General features: G+C 43.0%; 1 protein-coding gene across 1 annotated transcript in view; it reads right to left on the reverse strand.

The window, feature by feature from the left end:
* Positions 1 to 12749, reverse strand: part of LRP1B (LDL receptor related protein 1B) — a 3669685-nt gene that overhangs the window by 1215453 nt on the left and 2441483 nt on the right. The gene's annotated exons all lie outside the window — the stretch shown is intronic.

The following is a 12749-nucleotide window of genomic DNA, read 5'->3' on the forward strand; positions in this document are numbered from 1 at the left end:
GAGACAACTCACCTGCGCGCCATAAGAGGTATCTGGACCTATGAATATTTTTGGCAGCCCACGCAGCAAACCAGTGCACAAGCCTAATCCCTGCTGATGAGAGGTAATGACCTTGAAACACGTGTCCAGGGATGGCAAGCACATCAGTGAACCCCCTCAAGACTCGGTAGAAGCGCACCTGCTGATACCTACTACATCGACCATCATGCTCCGGGGTCACACGCTGATGGGACGAGCAGTGTGCGACCTCTTTTCGAAAAAGCTCTGGATCAACCAACACATTTCTTATTTAACAGAATAATTACTGGGATATACAGCCCAAGGTGTCAAAAGCAAGAAACCAGATGGGGAAAAGTGAGGAGAACTTTGTGCTGACATTGAGCACCTTCGGATGAGAGCACTCAATGGTAGATCACCAGTAGGCTGCCTGGGAAATCTCACTTACATTGGTCCACGGTGGAAGTCCATCATTGGCTATACTTTTTAATCATTCTTTCTATTCGTTCTTTCCAAATCGCAAAGCATTGCGAGAGTGACTACCTTCCACAAATACTGGCTTTTGGCCAAAAAAAAGAGGTTGTTTAGAGCAGGCCTGCTGTACTCCGCTCCCAATTCAGCATCAACTACACATGGCAAAAATTCACAACTGACATACTTGCAATCAACAATTGCAATACAGATAGCCCACCCAGGACACACTTTTTAGCTTCACAAGGTCACTGCCAAAAACCTAAAAAGAGATCAGCAGCCTGTCACGTGGCTAAGAAAAAATGAATCCAGGGCTCGAGGCTATCTCAAAGGGGTAATTAAAAAACAACGCGCAACATGGACATTCTAATGGCTGTTAAAACAGAATATGCCAAGTCAATCTGACTCGAAAAGAGAAAAAAAAGATGACTTCTGGGCCAAACTGTTCTATGACAGTAAGCAACCTAACACAACAAACCGCTGGTCAATTGTGAACAACTTTTATCGACAGCAGCAGCCCCTAGGGAACACTCCAATCAGGGAAGAGTGTTGGGCTGCTTTCTTAAAAAAGCACTTCTCTGCAGCTAACAACCTCGTGCCCACATCTCTCTTAGAGGCAAATTCCGAATTGCTGTGGTTAGACAACTCAACCTCACCATGTAAGGACCGTCCATCACAATGAAACCCCTTGCAGGGGGCCAACTAGGTACCAGATCTATGGCTCTCCCTTCACTCATAAGAGGTACAACTGTTCAAATTAGATACAGTGAATGTCATAATTAAAGGCAGGAGGGACAGTGCCCCTGGCCCAAGTGGACTATCCAAGGCTATTTGCAAACAAAATCCACAGTACTGGGTAACAAAGCTTACTCCCCTCTTTTCCAACGCAGTCTACATGGGCCTCATATCTGATTCATGGCGAGGCATTGTTTTTACCCAGATCCATAAAGAAGGAGATAAAACTTTGCCAGAAGACTCTTATCGTATCACACTCCTAGAAAATGAAGCAAAATACGTTGCATCTGCTGTCCTAGATGACCTGAGTGCAGGTGGAGATAAATTGAATAATCCCAATAAAACAATCTGGTATCACAAGAGGTTCCGGCACAGTCACCAACATCTTTACCTTGTTCACCTTTCTGGACCAAATGGGAAAGCAGTACCCTATGACCTACCTCTGCTTTGTTGTCTATATTTTGGATTTTGAGTGTCTAAACCGAGTAAAGCTCTGGAGAAAGCTCAGGACCTGGAAATTCCCTTCACACCTGCTTAGAGTCATCGAGTCACATTACTCAAAAACATAGGTACGGATCAAAATTGGAACAATTGTAGAAAAATCTACACTCAAAAAGGCCTTAAACAGGGATGCATGTTGGCCTCATGCCTCTTAAACCTCTTCATGGCTCTTCATCCTCTTTCACCTGCCCTTGACAAAACCAACAGTCAAGCTCCACACGTCGGCACAACAGTATTGAACCATCTATTATACATGGACGATGTGATCCTGTGTAGCTTAACCAAAGTGGGCCTGCAGAGATGATGAACCTACTCCACTTGCAAGCGATACAAAATGATTTGGTCATCAATAGAAACAAAACCACAGTGATGCTGGTTAGCAGGGAACACAAGAAAAATGGTACCTGGCATCTTGGAGCACATGGCTTAAAAACAGTAAAACAATACAAATTCCTCAGGGTGTTGCTAGATGACAAGGGTCTGGCCAAACAACAGCTCTGAGGCCTCACAAACAAGGGCAATGCCTTCAGAGTCACTTTTAGTATCCTGCGTAAAGAAACTGAAAGGTCCAACACTTGATCCTTTCCTGAAAGTCTTAATAGCAAAACTCCTAAAACTGTAATATACTGCAGTGAGGCATTGTTTGGTTATGACTCAGCTCTTTTGGACAAACTCCAAACAAAATTTTACCTCTGTGTGATCAAACTTGCTCTGAGTTCCTCTCCAAGTAAAAATCTGCTGGAATTCGGGCCAACGAGGCAATCAACAGGACAACAGCGAGCTATTGTCAAATACTGCTTTAAACTAAAACACGCAGAAACCCATCACACTAAACAACATACTGTGGTTGCAATTGACAACACGAATCGCAGTAAGCACAGCAACAGACTTAAAGACTACCTGGACCAATCCTTAGTCAACCTGCACCTTGGGAACCTTTGGGCCTTACAATTTGTCATACAATGCTTTTAAACAGAGCCCAACAACCTTAATCTGAACTGTCGCTTTATTACATTTTTAAACAAATTTGAACAAAATGCCAGTCATACCGGTTTTAACATATACCTCGTGGAATAGTCAGAAACCCGGGCCAGGCTGCTGGCTGGAGAGGAACCACGAATATTAAAACCAAGGTCTATCCTGCAGCTCTGGTGTTCTCTGACAATTTCCAGACAGCATACAAGCACTTTAAAGCTGTTACTGTGCATGTTTGAATTCTCGCTTCATGAAACTTTTAAACAAATTTGAACAAAAGATACTACAACAAGTAACTGAGTGCATTTACTCACAGTCAGATTTCCGTTTTTAATTATAAACCTCTTGGAATAGTTAGAAATCTAGGCCAGGCTGCTAGATGGAGAGGAGACACCGTGGGAGATCCTGGCACCGCCGAGTAGGCTGACGAATTCCAGACAGCATATACGCACTTTAAAGCTGGTAATTTGCACGTGTGTACTTTAAAAAACATATCTAGCCCTTGGCTCCCTAATATAGCTGTGATATCCAGGTTAGGTCGCCAGCCAGGAAATAGACACTAGCGTCAAATCCATAGGCAAACCTGGCAACCGTATCCCTCGCTACAAATATCAAATGCCTAAGACTAAAGACAGCTGAGTGACTTCGTTTTTACTCTCTAAGAAGCAGCCAGAGAGACTTTTTATTCTGCACATCTGCACTTTTATCTCAGGGTACTGGGCAGAGGTGGCTCCTCCGCTAAGTTGGAGGAACGTTTCCCTACTGCTCTCCAAGTAGTTCAAGAAGCAAAAATAAAATGATAATAATACAACGTTATTATCATTTTATTTTTCCTTCTGCAGGGGCAGAACTGGGCTCTGTGACGCCAGAGCACTGCAGGGGGAGGAGTGGTGGGCACTTTGTAAGTGCGCATTACACTTTGGCCATCCGTCTAGGGTTTGCCAAAGCGTGATACGCACTTAAAATGTTCTCCATCAAGGCTGCATTTAATCTGGGTGGAGACCATGCCCAGGCTCCCACTGCCTGTCTGACAGCCGAACTATAGCGCTCAGAACAATAACAACACTACGTTGCAGCATTGTGATTGGCTTTGGGATCCTGGGAGCCCGGGTGCTTCCTGCTGCTGGACTCGAGGAAGATGAAGGAGAGGCGGCGTCCGGCCAGCAAGAGCAAAGTAAGTGTGTTCTTTAAATTTAATTTTTATCTTTTTTATAATCCTTTACCCTGCCCCACCACTCCTGTCCGGTAGCAGCCGTTACTGGTACTGGGTGGCCCCTGGACAAGTATGTGCCGAAAAACCACAGCAGTATTTACACTGACACGGATTCTACATCAGTTTCTAATCTTGCCTGGAGCCCACACCCACCAAACAGCATACCCTTTCCATGTCTCCTCACCTACAATTTTCTCTTATGAATTGTAACTACAGCTTTCCCTATTGTATGATTTTAATTCTTCGATACAAATCGTTTGCAAACTTGCATTGAACACACTTGGGGGCAGATATACAAGAAAGTGCTGCAGCACTGCACCACAAGCCCTTTGGCTGCACAACACTGCTGCACTTTCAGAGCACAGGAGTCGCATTCTTGTGCTCTCCTGTGCGCTGGCGCAGAAACAGCTGCCATGCGCTAGCGCAGGCGCCCTTGCACCATGATGCAAGGATGCCTGCGTCATGGAGAGATTGCTTTTGTGCAGGAAGGGGCCCCTTCCTGCTCAAAAGCAATCACTGCAGGCATTTTCCTCTTTCAATGTGTGCTGTAGAATGCAGCGCGCAATGAAAGAGGAAAAAACATGGAAAAATGAAAATATTTCTCCTCGTTTTGCTTGGCTACGCCACCCATAGGGTGGCGTAGCCAAGCAAAACGAGGAGAAATATAAATAAATTGACGCATTCCCAAGGTTACGATTTTTCGTAAATCTGTTAATGCATCAGTGGACATGGGTGTTGCGTGGGAACACCCACAGCACCACCCATGTCCTGCACCTAACACGCAAAGTGTTACATGAACAGGGGCGGTATTTACAAGAACAGTTTAAGTCACGCATGGTGACTTTACCGGTGCTTGTAAATATCCCTTGGCAGGCTGTGCCACCGGTGTGTCATTCAACGTGATGCACCGGCGGCGCACGGGGCTTGTAAATCTGTCCCTTCATTTTCAAAAGTATATACTGCACATTATATCTTTAATAAAGCATTTAGTAAATAATGTAATTTGCTTCAGCTCTTGCATTAGACTGAGTTTACAAAGGCAAAACTATCAGTGTTTGTGCTAAGGTCCTATACAATTAATAATGAAGAAAAGCATTTGAAGGCATTGCTTACTACCAATACTCCAGTTATTAGAGGGTTTTTAAATCCCATTGAGAGAAATAAGGCAAGCTTTGTCTTCTGCCATATCTGAACTCTGCTGTGTTTTTGCGGGATCCGTTGAGAATCATGAGCTAATATTCTCTGCACCTGCCTGGTTTTAGGCCATTAATGCAGGTGACCTAGAATTATGTCAATATGGATGGAACTCTCACATTGGAATAAAGCCAGGCAGGCTTGCTTTAAGAAAGATCATCACATACTTTTTGTTATATGTGGCAAATTTATACTAGAGGCAATGCAACTCTTTAGTAAACATTCCTCTTCAGAACAGCATTTTTTTTGTTATTCTGCTGAATGGAGGCTTTGTTCTTTTAAGTAATACATAAGCATGAGTCTACTGTATATAAATATGAGGTTTCAGCATTAAAATCGCAGCCCAATACTATTGTAATGCTTTCAACTTGAAGTAATTGTTTATTGCCATATTCCTCATTGATTTCCATTACAACATTTACAAATCTATTGGAATGATTGGACAAATGTATATGCTTTGCCAAAGTACCTTCTAGAACTTGTCCTTGCTATAGAACCTATTCGCAAAACCGAACCGAAAAGCGATTAATTCAAATCAATTCAATCCATAGTCATTCAATATAGTTCATAGCGACACTATTGTGTCAAAGAAATACTAGACATTGCATTGAAATTTCAAACCCAGCTGTTTCTTGTTGACTAAGAATGCTTTGGAGTGTTCATGGCCAGAGGCTAAATGTTCTGATTAGGAAAATATAGTGGATTGTGTCAGAATCCTCGACACAGAAATTAAAGAATACACAAGCAGAATCCATAAAGGCTTCATTCTGCCTCGTTGAAGGATGTCAGCATGTAGGTCACTCTGAAACGTATTATTTTCTGAAGACCAAGATTTTATTTTCAGAAATACAGATTCACCGTTAGCCACAAACAAAGAACACTGTTTTCAATGTTATGAGGAACATTTCGGGTCAGGTTGATAACATTTATATTTCCATGGATTTGCTTGCTTGTAGGTTTGAGGTCATTGAGGCAAAAGAAACCCCGAATATGGAGAGCATATTAACAAACTGAAATAATATAATCCTCCTGTGTGTTCAGGTACTTAGTTGCATTATTACATGTTTGCTTCCTTAATATATATACTTTAATTTGCATTCATCATTTTGCATTAAAGAATGCATTTTTTAATACACATCACTTAAAGCTCCATATATCATGCATTGTGTGGAAGAAATTGTCATTGCTAGAGGGGGTGGGAATCCTCCTAAAAAACCACCACTATCCATGTCAGGGTGAACCACAAAAGTCTCTAAATTAACCTGAGCTTAATCTTCTGGTAGCTTGGCACAAAAGCAGTCAGGCTTAACTTAGAGGCAATGATTAAAGTAGTTATGCAGAATATAAACAGTAATAAAGTGAAAACACACACAAGAAAAATCCAACACCAATTGAGAATAATAAAGAACATGTTTAAAAATACAATGACACTAAAACAAATTAAATCCAATCAGTAGAACCAGATTGTGATTTTTTAAAGTTTCAAAGGAAAATAGTGCCCAAAAATATCAATGCACCAACCGCTAGTATCTGGGCAAAATCCACAGTTAAGTCTGACTGAGATGGAAATCAGTTCAGGTAGACGAGATGTGCTGAGTCGGTCTCAGCTTACCTTTGGACTTAAAACATTTTTCAAAGGAAAGTTCCTGAGAAGGTATAGTTCATGGGGTAAGGCAGCTACAATTGTCCGAGGAGGAGGAATTGTCAACCAGGAGCCACTGCATGGAGTAGTGGCGAAGGTTGCTATGTTCGGACTTTGACCCGTTTTTGGAAGTTCAAAATCTCCAGTGGGATGAGACAGCAGACTGTAGCCAATGAGGGCTCCATGAGGCAAGATACTATTGCTTATAGCTTCAACTAAATAGGATTGCTTCTCTGGACAAAAATGTAGAAGTAGCTACTGCATAGTGAGGCTGACCGGCAAGGGAGTCCTGTGAGGGCGTGTTGTTGTCCTCTGGGTCCTCCTGGCCCATGGGTGTCAGTCAGGGTAGATCCTTGGAAGCGGTTAGACCCACCGGTCACAGTCTCACTACAATCTCAGGCATCAGGTCAAATTCTTTGTTGGTTTATTTCCAGGAGCACCTACGGCATACAAGATTGCCACAGTACCTTCCAGATGCAACACACACTCTTCAGGTGCAATGGCCCACACCACGGTTGTCCCTCCTGGCATACGGGGTCACCACTCATGTGTTCACAAGTCCTGGCATGCAGGTCACATAACTTGTTCACCAGGGGTCCCCACTGGCTTATGTGATCCCTGCAACAAGGCTGGATGGGCTTGGCAACCTCTACTTAGTTTGGTACTTGACACAGTGTGCCGTGGCCTTCTCCAAGGATGCAAAGGACATTGAAAACAGTCTTGCACAAGGGTTATGGCCTGATTGGTGCACAATTAAACCCTTATACCTCACATAGGTAGCCCTCACAGTAGGGTTCCCCATTGGACTTCACTCTCTACAATGCTCTCCTCTTCCTCACAGGACACACTGGTCTTGGCAAGGAGGCAGGTGCTAGTGTTCCAGGCTTCATGGCAGGTTGTTCTGGATTCCCTAAGTGTTGTCCTCTCACCCAGCAGCGACACTAGCATCCTTGCCCTCTAGTCCTGGTCACAGGCAAAAGTCTGGCAGGGCTTCCCCTTCTTGCACAGCCCATCTGCCTGCTTGGCAGATGACAAATGTTTGGGGACTCAACCTCCCCTTCTTGAAGTCCTTTTCTAGACACCATTTTGATATAGTCTTTGAAGTTTCATGTTAGGATTATTCTTCTTTTGAAGTGGGAACTTCTCCTTTTCATCTTCCTTTATAAAATGTCTGTCACAGCAGGCATGATTCTGAAGCTAATTATCCACAACACAGTTCATGAGAGTGACCAGAGTTCACTCCTGGATTTCAACCATAGTAATAAGTGCATCAAAAGGTTAATTACAGACACTCAGCCCTACCCTTTGTGATTCTCTTAACAGCCTCATCTTCCTTCCTGAGACGGTCCAAGCCCTTCATTGTGATCTATCACTGAATCAAAGAGCAGTCTTTTGAAATGTAAAGGGAATCTCTTTCTTTTCCCTCCATATGTCCACACTCAGCTCCCAGGAATGCAGCAATACACAAATTTGTCTGTAGTATTCTTCTCCTCCTCATGTCTTTACCAGGCAGGCCTGGGCTTCCCAAAATGGCACCCAGTGCTTCATTGTAAGGCACAGTCACTCAGTGTACTGCCATAGCACACTTTCAGTCCAGCACAGTTCCTCCTTGCATTGTACCCTTACATTTACCGATGTACACTCTGTTTCAGCATACTGTTCAGCACAGAAATGTTTCCATATTTAATCGGAGAGTGCTGTTTACACACACTGCCAGCACACTCACTCACAATGTGTGCACATTACAACACTTCACCCCTACATGTAACACAAGCACACATACACTCAGCACAGGTTTTATCCACACATGCACTTCAAAGCAGTGCATCGCTCATGTAATGTATTTCTCTCAGGCATACATGCACCCAGCACATGTACTAATCACACATGCACTGAATAGCCATGCTCCATCCTTGCACAGTTCCCTTCCCAGGAACACAACCACCTAACACAGAGTCACTACTCATGTGCTGCACAGCACTCCATAACTGCCTGAGGTAGGCCAGGGGTCAGTTAAGCACACAGCAGTTGAATTTTAAAAATCAAAACTGTACAAGCCTGTAGGCCTCACTTCCGTGACACAACATAACTGTTCACTACTGCTGATCACTACATAGTTTTCTGCCACCACTGTGCTCATGCTGCCTAACTCCTGGGGAAGGTGATAGTTTTCCACCACTATGAGGTAGCGCTTTGGGCGCCCCTCCCGGTTCAGAAGACTGCAATCCATGACACAGGCCTATGTCAAGTGAACAAGCCTATGGAAAAAAATTCAGCACTAGGGATCCAGACATCAGTGCAATTTGGGCACTCAGGGCAGGGGTACACGCCTTTAACATGTAGAGGACCTTTTCATCCCAGCAATGATGATCATAGCTTCTTTAAAGTCTATCTCTTAACATGAATAAAGATATACAGTGTTTAAAACAAACATAGGACTAATCATGTTTCTAAAGGTGCATGAAATTTGTATTCTTCAATTAAATAGTAGAAAAGACTTATTTCTCATAATTAAGATAAAAGGTCTCTTAATAAAGATGTTAAGTAGGGGTCAAAGATGTGTTTATCTGCTAATATATTTAACATCATTTGATTAATCTGCACAAAGTTTGGCAACCGTTTATAAGGTTTAGATGTCTGTTGGTTATGTCAAGCCCAGACTGCAGAATGGGACCATGGCAGGTGAATTCATCAGCATCTTTGAAAATCCATGGATTTCATTGAATAAACACAGATAAAGGTCAGCTATGATTAGAAATACACAAACTATAAAAGACACTGAAACTCTCCAGTTATGGTGAGCAACACACAATGCACCCATAACTCATGTCCCTCACCATGCTCAGTACAATCCTCAGCCAATGGCTAGTTATAAACAAAAAAAACTGCCTACAAAGACCAAAATATCAGGGGGCATGATTTTGCTAAACCTTTATGATATTTGATAAAATGACATAAAAAAGTAATGCAATTACACCCCCCAAAGAAATAATTATTTGAATTCCATCTTGAAGTAGATTAACTGTTTCTCGTTTCTACTTCAGGCATCGAGCTGAAATTTCATACATCAGCCCTCTTCTTCACTTTACTCTTGTATTGGGATTACCTAATAACTATTTCAGTACATATTGAAATTGTTATTCTTTCTTTGTTTTGAATTTGTCCTAGTACTATTAAAGGTATCTATCATCTGCCGTCTTCTGTTATAATCCTTTGCATATCCTGAGTTTTTTTTCTGCTTGTGTCATATATTATATACATTTTACTTCTTAATTCTTTCACCTTGAAATTTCTCTCAGGCATAAATGCACCCAGCACATGTACTAATCACACATGCACTGAATAGCACTGCTCCATCCTTGCACAGTTCCCTTCCCATGAACGCAAACACCTAACACAGAGTCACTACTCATGTGCTGCACAGCACTCCATAACTACCTGAGGTAGGCCAGGGGTCAGTTAAGCACACAGCAGTTGAACTTTAAAAAACAAAACTGTACAATCCTGTAGGCCTCACTTCCATGACCCAACATAACTGTTCACTACTACTGATCACTACATGGTTTTCTGCCACCACTGTGATCATGCTGCCTAACTCCTGGGGAAGGTGATAGTTTTCCACCACTATGAGGTAGCGCTTTGGGCACCCCTTCCGGTATGGGCCGGGATGCCCGCCACCCCTCCCAACACCATTCCCCACGGGAGGAGACAGACACAGATTTAAACTTTTGGAAGGCGGGGGGGCCTCACGACCCCCCTGGCCGTATTTATTAAAATATGAAACAAAATTTTAAACTTTAAATTAAAAACGTTTCAGGAATCATGTACAAATTCAACTTCAATTACATTTTGATCAAGACAGGTTTTTCAGGCTAACCTTAACAAATCTCTAATACAAAGGTTTCCTAGCCGAGTCTAGCATCCTGATAAATGCATTACATTTTTGAATTTGTACAACCTAGCATTAAGGGCCAACGGCAAGGTCTTAACCGTTGTCAGATCCCTATCACCAACTTCCCGCCCTCACGGTGTGAGTAGCGCATGCGCAGAGGACTTTACCCTCGCAGCCAACTGTTACTTCCCTTGTCGTGGGGGCCCCCTTTCACTCTACGCCATCTTAAGGTCGTCCGAGTTCCCGTGCGAGGTATCTGTAAGAAGGACAGCGTGGACTCCCCCCCTTTCCCACACTCTCTTCCGCCAGAGCGGATATCCGGCCCCCGGGAAATTTGTGGGAGGGGCATATAGCCGTCTCCCCCTGGGAGGGGCCTATGGCCGTCTCCCCCTGGGTGCCCCATCCGTAGTGGGTGCCGCCCCCTCATGGGAGGGGCCAATGGCCGCCTCCCCCCGGGCGCTCCCATCCATAATGGGTGGCGCCTCCCCTAGGGACCTTGAAATCACTGCTCACCGATCATGACCTTACCGCCCGACCAAAAAATAAATACGACAATTGTTTTACCTACTAAGGAAAGAAAATTATGCCTAAATCTGCAACAGTTTGATAATTCACCGACTTCAACATTGCTACTAAGGGAAAAAAGTCCTAAAGCAAAACACAATCTTTATTGAATCCAATCCTTTACGTCTCTACAAAGGAAAAAAGGCCTACAAGCAAGTATTCAATTATATGCATACCTCGTCATACATTCATGATGCAAGAAATGACTGACATACTTTTTATTACATCAAAATAATCACCGAGAATATTTCTTTATTTCACAAAATCTGCAACAAGGGGCTGGTGGGTGGGTCAAAGAGTGCAGCTTGTTCCCTTGAGGGCTCACGAGCGACGAGTGGTGCAGCCTTCAGAGCACAGGAACAAGAGGAAGCTTCCTTGGATTCCCGCACTATTTATCCAGCTGCGGGAGGGCGGGAACCCACCTCAAGCACGCCCATCCGTGCACGGACTTCCGGACGGGTGTCTAGGACAACCTCTTTCGGGCACGAGGGGCGTGCTCCGGCTACGCCGCTTCGGACATACCAACCGGGTCACCGAGTGGTCTCCCCTTTCCATTCAGAAGACTGCAATCCATGACACAGGCCTATGTCAAGCGAACAAGCCTATGGCAAAAAATCTGCACTAGGAATCCCGACATCAGTGTAATTTGGGCACTCAGGGCAGGGGTACACGCCTTTAACATGTAGAGGACCTTTGCATCCCAACAATGATGATCATAGCTTCTTTAAAGCCTTTTTCTTTAAACATGAATAAAGATATACAGTGTTTAAAACAAACATAGGACTAGTTATGTTTCTAAAGGTGCATGAAATTTGTATTCTTCAAATAAATAGTAGAATAGACTTATTTCACATAATTAAGAAAAAGGGTCTCTTAATAAAGATGTTAAGTAGGGGTCAACGATGTGTTTATCTGCTAATATATTTAGCAACCGTTTATATGTTTTAGATGTCTGTTGGTTATGTCAAGCCCAGACTGCAGAATGGGACCATGGCAGGTGAATTCATCAGCATCTTTGAAAATCCATAGATTTCATTGAATAAACACAGATAAAGGTCAGTTATGATTAGAAATACACAAACTATAAAAGACACTGAAACTCTCCAGTTATGGTGAGCAACACACAATGCACCCGTAACTCATGTCCCTCACCATGCTCAGTACACTCCTCAGCCTATGGCTTGTTAAAAAAAAATGCCTACAAAGACCAAAATATCAGGGGGCATGATTTCGCTAAACCTTTATGATATTTAATAAAATGACATAAAAAAGTGATGCAATTTCACCCCCCCAAAAAAAGAAATTATTATTTAAATTCCATCTTGAAGTAGAGCAACTGTTTCTCGTTTCTGCTTCAGGCATCGAGCTGAAATTTCATACATCAGCCCTCTTCTTCACTTTACTCTTGTATTGGGATTACCTAATAACGATTTTAGTACATATTGAAATTGCTATTCTTTCTTTGTTTTGAATTTGTCCTAGTACTATTTAAAGGTATCCATTATCTGCCGTCTTCCATTATAATCCTTTGCATATCCTGATTTTTTTTCTGCTTGTGTCCTATA

This window comes from Lissotriton vulgaris, chromosome 2_1 (genome assembly GCF_964263255.1).
Source record: "Lissotriton vulgaris chromosome 2_1, aLisVul1.2, whole genome shotgun sequence".
Classification (NCBI taxonomy): Eukaryota; Metazoa; Chordata; class Amphibia; order Caudata; family Salamandridae; genus Lissotriton; species Lissotriton vulgaris.